The following is a 15,804-nucleotide window of genomic DNA, read 5'->3' on the forward strand; positions in this document are numbered from 1 at the left end:
ACACTAAAAGGTAATTAGGAGACTAGTATTCCTTCACTTAGGGAGTTCCTAACTTAAAATACGAAAAGCAGTGATAAAGTTAAGGAAAATCCGAAGATAATGAACCTTCTAATGCCTTCCTAGGAAAAATTGAAGTTAATGAGTCTTATATGTTATATCGGTGAGGATCTGGAGGATAGAACTGGAAGAAAATAACGTTATCAGAGGAGAAAAAGAGAAAGGACTGAACGAGAATTTAAAAAAATGAAGTTTTAAAGATTTCATAAAGATGGTTTGAGGCAGCAATTCCAAGACAATCTCAAACTCCTGTTTATTCCATTCTAAGGAAAGTGAGATAACTTGATCATGAGTTACACATGTTATTTATTTGATTCTTTTTTAATTTTTATGATGATAAATTAAAATTGCACGTGTAAAATAAATTTTACATCTGTAAACATGTTATGTTGGTAGAAAATACTTTTGTGTTCGAGTCGCAAAATAATGTGGTTTACTTGAACAATATGGTTAACCATTTTGTAATCTTTTGTATTAATTAACTTTTTATTAATAACATGTATTCACGTTGATGTTTTCTGGTATCTGTTTAACATTTATGTTTAATACAACTGTATATTTTAGCAATTAGGGATGAAACCAACATAGATTATTACCTGACGTATATACGCCAGCCATTTGTCACATCATTTACATAGTGATTCTCTGTACTTGAATGACCCTGACTATTACGACAAATAATAGATAATTACAGATTACTTTATCATGTTTTGGCGTTTACTCACCCCTGTTCGGTTTTGTCGTGTTTATGATTATTTCTCTATTGATTTATCCTAAATTCAACTTAATTATGATCCACACAAATAGAGAAATTCTGTAAAGTTTTTGTTGTTATCTTTCCACAATAGATAGATATGAATACTTTAATTTATATTATCATTAATTTATAATATTTTTTGATGTTTGTATATTACATGATTATCTATGTTCAAAGTTTTAAAAAAAATGAAATTAACATCATATTGAACAAATTATAAACCTTTTCCATTTTTTTCGTTACCTACTCACGTATTCCTTAGGATGGAAATTAAATGAAACACAAATTCTCGTCTGAAGCTTCAGTCTTGTCATACTATTTATTTCAATTAGATTGCAGATGTAAAAACAGTACACGTCATGACCTATTTCAATTTTTATATAAAATTGATATCTTCAATGCATTTAATATTCAAGTATTTAAATGGCCACAAATACATACTAAATCAATCCTGGGACGCACCACATAGATATACCTTTTATCTGTTTATTCGTAGATTATTCACGAAATCTGCCGGATCAAAGTCATATATTAATTGAACTGACTGGAGTGCTTAAATCGCTCTCGATGCAGGTGTCCAAAACGAATTAAGTTTGAAAAGACATTAATATACATAATCGAACCCTTCACTAAGTGATCGGTGGCCAAAGTTCCACTGTTGACACTAACACCTGTACATACCTGTAATTAAGGTATTCCTCGTTAAAGGTGTAGCGGCCAGGTGTGTTTACCTGTGACCAGGTGTGATGTCAATAATATGACACTCTTGACTGAGAATTTTACAGCAAATACTTGTCATAAGTCGTATTTTAAACTAGTTGTACTAAAGCGATTTTGGGCCAATAATTGCAAGTAGGATCGCTGTCCAGTATTGTTCGTACAATGTAGAGTGGACTGAATTCACACTTGTACTGTATTACAAACTTACTATAGGAATTAGCAAGCATCTCAAGTGTTTATCTGGTGACGATACACATCGCCACAGGTGCTAAGGTGTTTCACCTATGGGCCGGTGAAACGTACATCGACAAATCTCAATATAAATAAGATATAAACTGTAATTAAAACCAAATATATATATAGCCTTTTTATTTTTTTGTCACAATTTCAATTAAATTCCGGAATATCTTTACAATTTCAAACCTTTTAACTTAATTTTATCGTGTAATGTTTAAAATTCAAAATATCTTAAGCTGACAGAGCTTTGAATGAAGGTTTCTGAGTCGCACAACAAAATTGAAGTAATTCGTGTGGTTGAAAGTCATAGTATAAACCGTATGAAATCGTTAGTGGGTGGGGAGACACGCTGGGTGGTGATTATCATAAAGGGGTTTAACATCACGTAACACCCATAAGTCCTATTGTCGCCATTGTGCGGAGTGACATGGTATATCTTTATTGTTTTATGATAAGTAATGACGGTAATCCCTTTGTGTTACTGTCAATGATACCCTATGACACATAGCATCATTATGGTATGTAATAGTATGTATAGTGTTGGTTATGGTTTGGTGAATTGGACATAGTCATACATTATGGATATTATGATTTGCAATATGAACAAATTATGAAAAAAATATTTAGGAAACCAACCATAATGAAAACAAATTATCAATGAATGGATTGATATTAAATACATGACAAGCTTTCTTTCAAAATATTTATTTTTTTAAGAACGTGAAATTTTAATATGATGAACTGTCAGTGGCGCACTTCTATTTTTCTTATCACTGTAGTCGTAGTTATTCATAGTGTTAACCTACATTTAGTAGGTGGTGGATTTGAAATATGAAGAAAACATGGAAAAATGTTAGGAAGATCCAAGCATAATGAAGATAAATGATTAATGAATATGTAGACAGATATAAGAAAAGCATCGTTTCAAAGCATCTATATTTTAGGGCATAGTGGCACATTATTTTATTATATTTATAAATGGAGTCGCAGTATCATCTAGGTGGTGGTCATTATAATTGTACAGACATATCGGGAAATGTACATTTCAATTTAACAATGACTCGGTATTGTTCACCTTTATCACTTTCAAACTAAATTAGATAACAGAGAAGAAGCTTCATGTCTACAGTTTGACCATTTTATTGTAAAACCTACATTTAAGTATAATTAAGACGCTCATTAACTTACCTGTTACATTCTATTGTTACACAAGATCAGACGCTATAGACCCGCCTCATCCTATTGTTACCTTACTTACCACCTACCTGAAATGACCTTTACCATTGTAATGGAACGTTCCATTGCCGACTGACCTATTGTTGGAAGCATACTTTTCGTCACGAAATGTCCATAAAATTGCAACGTTCATTGTAAAGGGTTACAAATAAAGCAGGGCATGACAGGTCAGTCTGGCTACGTTTCCAGTCCATTGATTTACCCCTATAATAGTTTGGTAATATAAACAGACATTAAATGTACGCTTACCTACCGTTTATCATTGTTGTCAGACAATAGCAGCAACATGGAATGGTTCAATGTTGCCATACAGAAATAGGATTCTGGTTTTGTCTATCTTCAAATGACATAGGAAATGTGGAGAAAGAAGATTTAATGACAGAAACATAAACTCTAATAGAATGTTATTAAAAAATATAAAAAGGGCATTCCGCTATTTTTTATGAAGCTTTAGGACAATTAAGTAATTTTTTTGTGAAATTGGTATTTCAACGAATGCTCTCAGACGCTCGTTAAACTTTTTAAAAGTGAAGCCTTTTCTCCGTTATTTCACATTATTTAAAAAATGTATTTTGACTCACCACAAGAAAATCGAGATGCTAGAAAAAAATTTCGTTTTCTTTTATCTTCTTTTTATTTTTTTCGCACTTTTACAATTGATGTTTCAGACACGACAGAGACAAACGATCGTCAGCTGACCTCAGAATATCAGTACGGAACAAACTGAAGCAAAACCGTGCTCTCCATCAATATCACTGAGACGCTTGGATGCGTAGATTGAGAGGCCTCTTCAATGCCATTATCTATACCTCTTCTGTCATTAAGTAAAGCACGTGATCTGTTCGATGATCCGCTTATGTACAGATACATCTTCTAAGATTGCAGAACCATTCGTTCAAAGGTTATGCGAACTTTTGTTTATCTATGTAACTAAGTTGTCATTAAAATTAAGGCTTCGAGATGATTAACTTCTTCGTCGGTTATAATACACATTCCTAGTTTTCTTACCATTTTGTATATACTTACAGAACACGTTATTGGGACAATTTATTGTTATAATATTTGCGTTGATCATAGATAGTGTATCTTTTTACCACGCCTTCATTTTCTGCGCAAATGAAATTTAATTTATGATATTTGATAAATATTTTAATCGGAAAATATCTATATTTTGAATGCTGTCTTCATATTTTGTTAATCTCAATGTTTTATATGTGATGCCGAGTGATTTATTTGATAATACTTCTTCCCATTCACTCCTTATTAATGACCCTTAGATAACCACTATCGGCATGTTGCCTCCTAATTAACATCCTCCAGTATTTTCCTCCTGCTACCTTCTTGTTGCCTAAGGCTTTCAAGCGTACAGGTCAGGTTTAAAACGATCATCATTATCCATAATGTTGTAAATAGGCAACATATAAGAGTATTACATAACTACGTAGGTAAAAATGTTAAACTTTACTATGATACTACACATGAAAACATAAAACCAGTTTGGTCCAAACTTATTGCATTAAACCTTCGTGTAAACAATTCTTGATGAAAAATAGCTGATTAATGTGTAATCTGTAAGGGAACTTCTAGAAAATATTAAGGAATATTTTAACAAGAATTATCGATATTCATTTCAATTTGACACGAAATCTCAACTTAGTAGTATTGTAGACATGAGTGTCTTCATATATTCACGATATATTCAATCAGTAGTTAACACAGAAGAAAGGAAATATCTCTCTTTAAGGGATTTAAAACAAAATTTGCACTCATATCAGTAGCATGGAAATTTGTGATCTTTAAGGAATAAATTCTGAACTACCCATTATTAGAAATTGAAACCTTATATCATCCAACACCTGAATAGCAACTGATTCATTCTGTTGATTGGACAAACCGTAATGGATAATGATAAGATTAATGAGGAGAATTGTAGTTATAAGAGAATTATGATATTAGATGAAGAGATAGGAATCATCGTACACAAAAGAAAATTATGTAGAAGGTTTCTAAGAAAGGATGATAAAATGTTGTTTATAAGAATGTATCTGAATTTATTTATCAATAATGTTACATAAAACCGTAAGGCAATATTGGAAGTGTTCGGACCCGATATTAGTATACATTGTATGTGTTTGGACGCCATAGAAAGAATCTCCAGAAGCAGGGTATATGCATAGTATTTTACCATAAAAGTCTAATCTAGATACTATACTACAGTATTACCCCATTTTCTAAATATATTAAATGCTCCTAGGTATCAATTATTTACCTTTTCAAACATTCATCGCAGCCACAGTATTAAGGCATTCTATAATACCTAGACCTCAAGCCACATGGACTTTCATTTCAGTTTTCAACAAGGATATATGCAATAAACTTGGATATTTTTCTCCATCAACAAAATTAACCTAATTCCCAAGACAGAGACATTTGGGTGAAATTAAAATTTCAACTTGGGATGATATACGGAATGTAATGAGATAAATGGGAAGCAGTGTTGGTGTTGAGGAGAACCAGGTAATGGTAACACATACCAGATACAGCTGATTTAACTTCAGCACAGATAAAATACACCAAACCAGTCATCTGGTCGTCAAGCTCATCTCTACACAAAGTCCATTTCATAAGCATGTTTGTCGTCATCAACGACCGAAACCCGTATCAACGGTCATCTTTGGATGTCAATTTGCATATTCTAGAATAAACGATTTCATTTTTTCTAATCTTGGTAGCAAGTGGTTTTTATCAATCCAGTTCTACCTATGTGGTACCACATAACTGGTTTCCATCCTGAGATGTTTAGTATTATCTCCGAGTATACATCTCACAACATGTAGATCTGGAACTTGTAACCCCAAAGTTGTACGTGTTTAACTCCGGCAATTTATGTGAAATCATGGCGGAGAGTTTCAACTTATCAAGAAAATGTTTATCTGTTTGAAATGCAATGAATGGAAAAACACATACCGAACTTTTTTAGTATTATTTTTCAATCTTTCTTTCTTTTTCTTTCTTTCTTTCTTTTCTTTCTTTCTTTTCTTTCTTTCTTTCTTTCTTTCTTTCTTTCTTTCTTTTCTTTCTTTCTTTATTTCTTTCTTCAATCTACCAAGACAGGTTGATCTGTTTGAAATATGATGACTAAAAAGTCTCACATTCCAAACCTTTTCATTCTTACTTTTCAAGTTAATTTCTTTCTTTCTTTCTTTTTCTTTCTTTCTTTCTTTCTTTCTTTCTTTCTTTCTTTCTTTTCTTTCTTTCTTTCTTTCTTTTCAGGTTTATTTCTTTCTTTCTTTCTTTCTTTTTCTTTCTTTCTTTCTTTCTCTTTCTCCTGGCATTTGTCCTCTCATTAACCTTTACATTACTACCGTCCATTACCTAAACTTAATGCTCACTGATATATAGAATTTACACCCGTAGGAAATTAATTACTCCGTGATATTGCTCTTTACATCTTTGAACCCATCAATATCAATACAAGGGTCGACGACTTGTAGACATGGAGTAAATAAAACAGACAAAAACAAGGTTACTTACCAGGGACATGCATTACGGGTGTGTAGAGTTAAGTATTTTACCATAGAAGAATGGAAACTCGAAAAAAATAGAGAACTGAAACGAAAGAGACGCAATGGAAATACATATTTGATTGTTGACTATGACATCAGCGCTTTTTACTCCAGCGTATTTTTTAGTGTCCTTTCCTTTCGGTAGAAGTGAGCAGAAAATGACATTGCATGTAAAAAAACTCTGGATGTAGAAGAAGCTCTCTTACCTTCAATGCCATTTTATTGTCTCCTTAAGTAGATGAGAGCAGAAAATGAAATTGAATGTAAAAAAACACTTTCTCAAGAGACAACATTACAAAGCAAACAACACGGAGTTTCTATGCCCCATTGAAAAATAATACATTTCCCGAAGAGAAGCTAATATGCTTTCCCAGCTAAAACATTCTATGCTTTCATTTGAAATGGTTTAATTACATGTATATGCAACGAAGAAACATAAATGATGCTACAATATTATAGTAGACTATTCTTTTGAATCGGAAGACATGCAATGACAAATAAATATCCCCAATCTTCCCTGCAATTCCCAGTGACACACTTGTTGCAACATAATCGACACGGAGTAAATGAAAAATTCTTGTAGTCGGGCTGAATATTTTAAAACCAGAAAATCAGGCAGTCAGAGTGAGATAACAATCGTATTTCTGATTCCAGACTTCCCGATTTTGTGATATTTCATTTCCTGCACGACACGTGTCGCCCCTTCGAGCTGCCATAGAAAACACAGGTGGAATTAATGATCCGGGTTAACCTGTAGAATTAATGGAGCAGACAATTTACCTGGATAAATCATCGACAAATCAAAAGTATCGATATTATTCAGCAGCCGTAATGTGAATGACTGCAGGGTAGAGCGTGTCACGCCGGGGTACTGGCACGGCGTCACGCGGAGAGATGTTTGTTTTTGTGGGTTTCTCTAAACAACCAAGGTAATACGAGGGCATTAACAGGGAAAAGGGGGAACCACCTAAATACACATGTATAATGGAATCAACGGAGGGCAGTGGATAAAATCTATAATGGTAACACAAAGTAGTGAGGACAGCAAAGATAAAATGAAAGAACCAATAATTGACATGTTGACGAGGAAGTTGAAAAACATCCCTTAGCTAATTTATTTTTAGATATTCTAGACTGATTCTAATAGGGATAGTATGGTGGCATATTTCTGCCATCGTAGGATAGTAATACTATGTTCTGTAATCAGCATGTTAAAAGATTCAGCGAAACATATCAGCACTCAGTATATAGTTCGGGTCCATCCCTGCAGCAAAACAAAGTCATTTGCACACCAAATGATGACAAGAAGTAACAACGAAACAATAGAACTATATAATATGAATTCCATTATTGCTTGGCTTGGTTCAACAGAATGGACCTAAATGCTATGAATTAAATAGATTTTATTGTTAAAAAAGACCGGCTGTGATTTTAGTTGACTTTGGATTTTCTTAGTTTTTTTCAGTAAATCATCAAATACGATAGATTTTGCATCTGATTATTGAAAGATGTCTACAGTAGAGGAAGTCCTGCATTTATCGCCGATTTCTCTCGGATCACATAAATTGCATATATTTTTTTTCACAATTCAAATAACTCGGGCCCTGCTAGATACAATAACAAATCATACCGGATACAGTGCCTAGACACACTAAAACATATTTACGGGGTAAATTATATTGTTAATTTGAGGAAGACATTAAAAAGAAAATCGTCTGCAGATAAAAATCACAACCTTATGGCGTGACCAGGCGGGGTAAAACATGAGTAGCTATGAGGCCAATTGGGACAAATATGGGGATCGCACTATTCATGTATATAATGCCATTGTTGTATTCTGATTGGAAGATCATTCGATGCCATAGTGTCAATGCAAATGCCAAACTAGGAGAAGACGATAAAAAGTATTAAAGTATAGATATTCATGCAATTGACGAACAAGTCCCATCCAATATGTTTGTCAGTTCAGATGTTACCAGCCAATTGTCTAAATGCATGACAAACAAGTCCCACCCAATATGTTTGTTAGCTCAGATGCTACCAGCCAAATAATAGATGTATGTCACTATGGCCTATAGTTTTGGTCAATTTCTGCTAAAATTTGCGTTTTGTGTGATTCTTCAGTGTTTGGAATTTGAACGACAATTTCAAAAGTTGGAATTTAACCAGGTACAAGACGGAAGCTATGTAAACAGACTCGTCTTTGCTATGAAGACTTGGTGACATGCTACTCATACCATAAATCTTCTCTCGTCACCAGCCTATGGTGTGATCCAGGCAATAACGAGGATGCACCAGAAGTCCTTTGTTTTAAGTCCCATCAGGCCACGGACCAGTAATCCGTACACTGGACATCTGTCTGTGTGTACAGTAGGAGGAGGGGGGAGTGTGGATGGGGCACGGATCACAACATATGTCAGGTGGACCATACCTCTATTATATGTAGCTATTCCATTATATCGCCACTGACACCATTCTTGGCATATGCCTATGTCAATAATTTGACGGGCATTTCAAATTTATGAAGCAAAATGTCGAGAAAAAGCGCTGGCGTATCCACGTGTCTGAATGTATTGGAGCCGTGTAATATTCAATTAGTGTAGGGACTGGGAGTATAGTGCAGACCAGGTGTAAATAATTTGTAATCATCATGGAGATATAATTATCAGTCGAACTCCTGCTGAGGTAGATGGTGGTATTCTTAACGGAAACAGTAGTTATTTGTACGGGCTGATCGATACACGTTATGTAAACAGGATATTTTCGGGCGGAAACGGTTGTACAATCTAAAACCATTTTCCTATTGCTGTGTCTCAAAATTGAGTTTATAAATATACAACGAATATTTTGGGGATTTTTTCCTCTTTTTTAATATATATTACAAAACATAAGACGATAAGTCATGTGTATCGGGATAAGATATTCGCTTAATGCTTTTTTCGTTTGCAAGTTAGTCTTCGATGTAAATCAAACTCCGAATCATTCAAAGATTTAACTTTCGTAAAGATATATGATTACGTTTTGTCACTCTGCATTACATTTGATACCCTTCAAAATATGATTAACCTTTATAAAACAGAATCAAACAAACAAACAAAAACATTTACCAAAAAACGTAAATTTATGGAATCACCTTTGTGTTTTGAGATCAAAAAATTGAAGCTTTCAAATCATTTTGAATTGCGAAAATTTGCTTACACATTTTTTCTTATTCAATTATTTTCATGTATAAAGATCAATATTTTTTTTCTTCGCTGTGATGATGAAACGTTTGCTCATACAACATGTTATCAATTACCCAATGGATCCATGGATATACAAACATGTGTACAAATACTGAAATTTAACCCTAGGAAACTTATTTTCACACAGCTTTCACACTGTTCTAATCTAGTTATCGCCACAGATGTCTCGGTATATTTAAATAGTTTTGACCACATAAGCAATGCATCATAATTTTCCCAAACGATATTTGGCACTAGTGCATACTAGCCATTTGATATTTTCTCATGCTGTTTGTTTCATATTTGAACATTCCGACTATACCCTACTTTCCAGATAAACATAAGTTGCATAAATCAATATCACATGTATTTCAGAATACAATGACAACTTCATGTAGTAACCGCATGCTTTCCTCATATGGCGTAAGGGATCTAAACCTACATTTCAACTAAAAAGGGCCAGAAGACTTGTCACCCAGCTGTGGTTTTGATAGAAGCTAGGTTTGGCAGTCTGTCAGGTTGTGGGGCGGTGCATGGCCCGACCCAAGAGCGAGGAAAGGACTGGTCGATATTCTTAATACTGTTGTACGAAGTAGCGCATATTGCACAGTTGGCATGCACAGACTGCGTCGAAAATCCCCACGAGAGGGCAGCACATGACAGCCCTGATGGCACTACTCTCGCCGAGTACGAGAGTACACAAGGAGCGCCCTCTACTGGCAACCTTATGATGTATTGTGACGGACGGGTCTCGAGGAAAGGTTATCTTAAATCCAAAATGTTGTTGATAGGCACGAGTATTGATTTACAGCACCATGGAACACTCTCTTGACTTTCATATTATAATTCACGCTAAGAACACATTTCCTTTTAAAATGCAATACACTTATCATGATTGATATTTTTTTTTTAAAAAGCTTCCTTTTTGGTCTGAACCCGGAAAATTCACACTGACACCAAAAGCGAAATGGAATTTCCCCTTTTATTGTTAAGTCGAGAGAAGCTTCCTGTACCTCACATTTACATGATGCCACAATTTCTGATGAATTTTGAGTTAATAAAATGCTGTGAATGAACCACTTTATGTGGAATTGCAAAAGAAATAGCTTACAATTATTTCTCCCAGGCATTTTAAAAGTTGTATTGGAACAAATAACGGCACTGGTCAATATGCCACCGATTTATACTGGAGGATTTTTAAGACACTAAAACCTGCAATCACTGGGACTCCATAGTCATTCGCCTCAACACAATCTTATGGATACGAAACATTAATCGATAGGCCCATGTAATTGTGGTCGACTTGCAAGATATCCAACGGCGCAAAGACGAACTAAATTGATAGGACACTCGGCAATTACATAATTATAACAATGATTGGCTTCTGAGCTTAACGAATAGCCTCCAGCAGAAGACAGAAATCAGACAGCATTGTATTGCTTTGATTTCACTAGCCAAGTGTTCTTTTTGAAAGAACGCCCAACAAAATGATTACGCTAGACTTTCTGGAAAATGTTTCAGTATTCCGACCTGGTGGCGTAGCATTATATATACGCTGGTCATATTTTTGTCCAAGATATCCATAATGTATTTAGTGATATGTGGCCGCTAGATAAACATGTTAAAAGATAAATTTCCCTGTTTGTACATCAGCGAATTCTATTTGCGATTCACACGGTAATCAATTACAAACGTCGTAAAGGTCACACTAGTTTCCAGACCAATCCGCTGAGAATAAAACGACGGTATTCAATCACATTGCCCGATATACCGCCGTTATGGATTAGACATGTTTTTTGTGTCTTTTTTTTTTTTGGGGGGGGGGGGGGGGGGGGGGTGTGTAAATGATATTTGAAGATATCTAAAATTTTATTAATTTCAAAATACTTTGGCTTTGTCCCATTTTCAATGAATCTCGATGCATTTCCTCCTCAGGATTTCATCAACTCATTATGGCATCCGAGAACAATTTTTAAATCAAGCCTATGTCAACTAATATACAATGTAACAACATTTTATGTTACACACAGGTATACCGTGTATATCTGAACGTTTGACAATGATAATACAGAATATAAGATAAAACGTTAAAAACTTATGAAAAAGTGAAGAAGATCAATTAAAAATGTTTGACCTCAATCATTTTAGAATTGTTTAGAACCAACGCGAAGTTTCCAATGTAAAATCAAGGGCTGTATCAAGATTAAAGTTATGATAATAAATGGTGTGGAAATTCTTGATTTCTGTATTTTGACGTGAATCTTAAAAATCTTTAATTGAAATCCTGATTATTTGTTATAGGTAGGACCTCACTCAAACAGTCTAAGTATTCTTCCGGTTAGTTTGCGGAAGGAAATGTTTAATGCACATTTTGACCTCAAATGAAATCATTAATAAAACAATTTCGTATGTCTCGTCATACAAACGCCAACCGATTGAAATTACAGCGATGTCAAAATGTACATTTAAGTACAATCTTACAGCAATGGCGATTCTTCGTAGTAAACGCATTAAACTTTGATTAGTTCTACGTTAACCGGGATATGGAACGTTGTCATACGTTTGTACTTAAAAGACAATCCTCTTGTATCACATTGATTTGCTTTTACATCAATATTAATATATTTTTATTTGTAAACAAATGTCTGTGTGTAAATAACAAATGTTTTAAATACACTTCAGTAAGGCTTTATACTAATGTTTTATCTTCATTTTTCCAGAGCATTGAAAAATCAGAAAATAAATGCATATAAACTGTTTTTTTTAACTGTCATAGTTCTACGTCTACTGCAAGTGTCATTGTAAAGTCAAAGACTAGACTAGAGTATTGTTTGCAGAAACATTGTACGAATACTTCAAAAACAGAAAATATTTAGAAAAAAATTAAAATGGCATAAAAGCAATGAAAAACAAGAACTTGAAGATTCTCAGGTACTTTGTCTCTTTAACGTTACAAGGAAAGTGTCAATATGTATTTAATTAACTGTTTAAAAGATCATTAGAGACCTAAAACTTTAATTAGGAATTTGTGTATAACAACATGCCAAAGTAGTAGGTACAAGTAACAGGTGTTGTGTATCTACTGTACTTCAAATCCAACAGGAAAATACCAGGTGAACTTGTTCACAGGCGAAAACACATCCAATATGATTAAAGTGATTATTACCATGACTTTATTCTCTATGTCTTTTATCTATTTCCTTTTAATTTTTTTTTTATATTTATTTGCTCATCTCTTTTTCTTTCCTTGTTTTAATATCACTTTGATAATCTACCTCTCTTTTCTATTTGACATGACTTATCAAATTAAGATGATGTTATATTTCTTTAGATTTAGATATTAATCTGATATTCTTACCTATTTATAGACTATGATATAATGGTCAATGCATAGATATATCAAAAGGCTTGCCAACTTCGCTTGAAAAAAACTGTTTCTATAAATGAAAATAAATTGAGTAAGACACGTAAAGAATCCAGTACTTCCGGAAAGGACACGTTTTATTTTTGAATAAAAGGAAACAAATGCGTGCTATTATGAATAAATCCTTCGGTGTTTATATCTATGATTGAAATTGAATTGGTTATCCCGGGCGGTCATCACCTGATGAGTCTATATATCTTCAATCCGCCCATACGGGCAGATATCTCTTTTCTTTGAAATTACAACCGAGTCAGAACGTCTGAAGATAAACCCATCATTCTTTGCCCCCGCGGTTTATCTTAATACCCTTGCCATGTTGTTTTGAAAATCCCCAATATGTTTTATCCTTTTTGACATTGTTAATCTTGAGCTGAATCTCGACAGTGGAATCGGCCCGTAGACAGACTCACGTCTTTCGTCTACATACTAATCCCTGCTAGATCTCGTTTACATTGAACTTTAAAAGCATGTTACTGAGCAACGGCCTGCACGCGGAAATATTCCTGTACCTGTCAATCACGATATATATCATGTTTGTTAATAGGGGAAACCATTGGTCGTGCGTGTCTTAATACTGTAATGACATTAAATTTGTGTTGCTTTGTAATGTGATACTGGTATATTAAATCAACACGGAAATAAATGTTTTCAAATGGATTTATTGCAAAGTTTTAGAATACTTCGCCGTTGTTTTGTTTTATTTTTGTCCACGAACTATTTGGTATTAGAACTTTAAGAACTTTAATTTTTACTTAGCTGTCATTTGATTACATGAGCATGACCAGGAGGTCGAAAATTTTCTAAATTAAAAACAATCTTATTGATTTATTATGCAATTTCTCCCTCTGAAGAACAAATGTTTGAAATATATTTGGTCTACGCCTAATCGTAGTGAAATGGAAATATATTTCAATCAAAAAATAAACCACTAAAACCTAACAATTAAATAGTTGCATCACTTAAAAAAATACATTGTATTTAATATTTTACATCAATATCATGTGAAATATTTAGTTTTAATATTTAAAGTATTTATATTTTAATATATAAGTAAATTCATATGGCTTAAATAGATTAGTACAAGGAAAAGGAAACTCCATCGCGTTTGCACTTAAGTTCATTCCCCGTTCTAATAGGGAAATGTGTCTAATTTCCATAGTAAAATCTAATTTGTGTTATACCCAATCCAAATTGTCCTTGTTATTTTTAGGGAATTACAAATGAAGTACATTTTTAGATTATTGTAATCTTTGTCTATATTGTAATACTTATCACTGTTATCATACGAACCACTATAACCACTATCGATAGCACTCCTGATATACTTTAGAAGTTCTTTACGGATTTGTGGGCTTTGTATATTTATTTGAGATTATCAGTACACACTGTTAGTGGAGTATATAATCAATGTAAGTGATCGTCTTGAATGACTTGTTACACATACAACATTTGCAATTTATTAGAACATGAAGCGACAAGCCGTCTATATTTTGGTATTTTTTTAAGATCCTTTAATAGCAATGTTCTAGTGTCTATACTAAGATCGATACCTTAGGATTTGGCAAAATAAAAATAGGAAGAAAGAAAGTATCGATGATATAACATTATTCAAATTTAGTGGTATTCAATTAAATAACTTAATGTGTTGGTATTAGTGTATCGTTTGCAACACGTTTATCCGACTAAGAAATTCAGGGTGTATATATGGGTTCAAACAACTGTCCATCCATTTATATCACTATTTCAATTGTTTAAACTTGCGTTTTCATTTTCAACCAAAGTTAGCTCAGTTCCAATAAAATTGTCGCAATTACAATGAACTATCGTATAATTTAGTCTACTTACCAAATCTGTTTGTATTTCATATTTGTCACTTTAGTATTGTGGTCGTTAAAACTAACGACAAAATTATTTACTGTACATATAGAAAACAATCAATTTTGGTTGTAACGAGCATTTTCATTGGCTTAAAATTTACTTTATCATCAGCCCAAAAAGGAACAAACAGCGTCGCCATTTATAACGTCACTTCTGCTTGGCTGAGATTACGGCGTAACGATTACGTAGACAAAAGAGTTATAAAATTAATTTTGATATGTTGAAGAGATTATCTTTACTTAATTGAATTACATGGATAAATTTGAGTAGATTGTTTTTGTTATAGAGATATTACAGAAATAATCTTAGTGTACTCTCATCATAATTTATCTAAAGTATACTAAGATTTTTGTGTTATATCTCCATAACATAAAAAATTATTCAAGTTAATTCTTAATTACATATGAATTGGGAATAATATTTTTTGAAATAAGTCTCTGGTTTCTTGTTTGATCCCAGGCCTTAATCAAATGTAGATTATATTCATTTTGTATCAAGTGGACAGCTAGCTATCAGTCGCCTAACACAGGTGTTCAAATAGTACTTTGATTTAAGGATGCGATACCTGAAGCACCTGAAGCACCTGTATTATCTATTATCATGATGATAGTACAATGGGACGTGGCATGTTTATCAGCGGAAAATTAGTTTTATAGTACAAGTTATATTTGTTAGCTTACAGTTTTATCTTATAATTTGACCAAA

Source organism: Argopecten irradians, chromosome 6, assembly GCF_041381155.1.
Source record: "Argopecten irradians isolate NY chromosome 6, Ai_NY, whole genome shotgun sequence".
Classification (NCBI taxonomy): domain Eukaryota; kingdom Metazoa; phylum Mollusca; class Bivalvia; order Pectinida; family Pectinidae; genus Argopecten; species Argopecten irradians.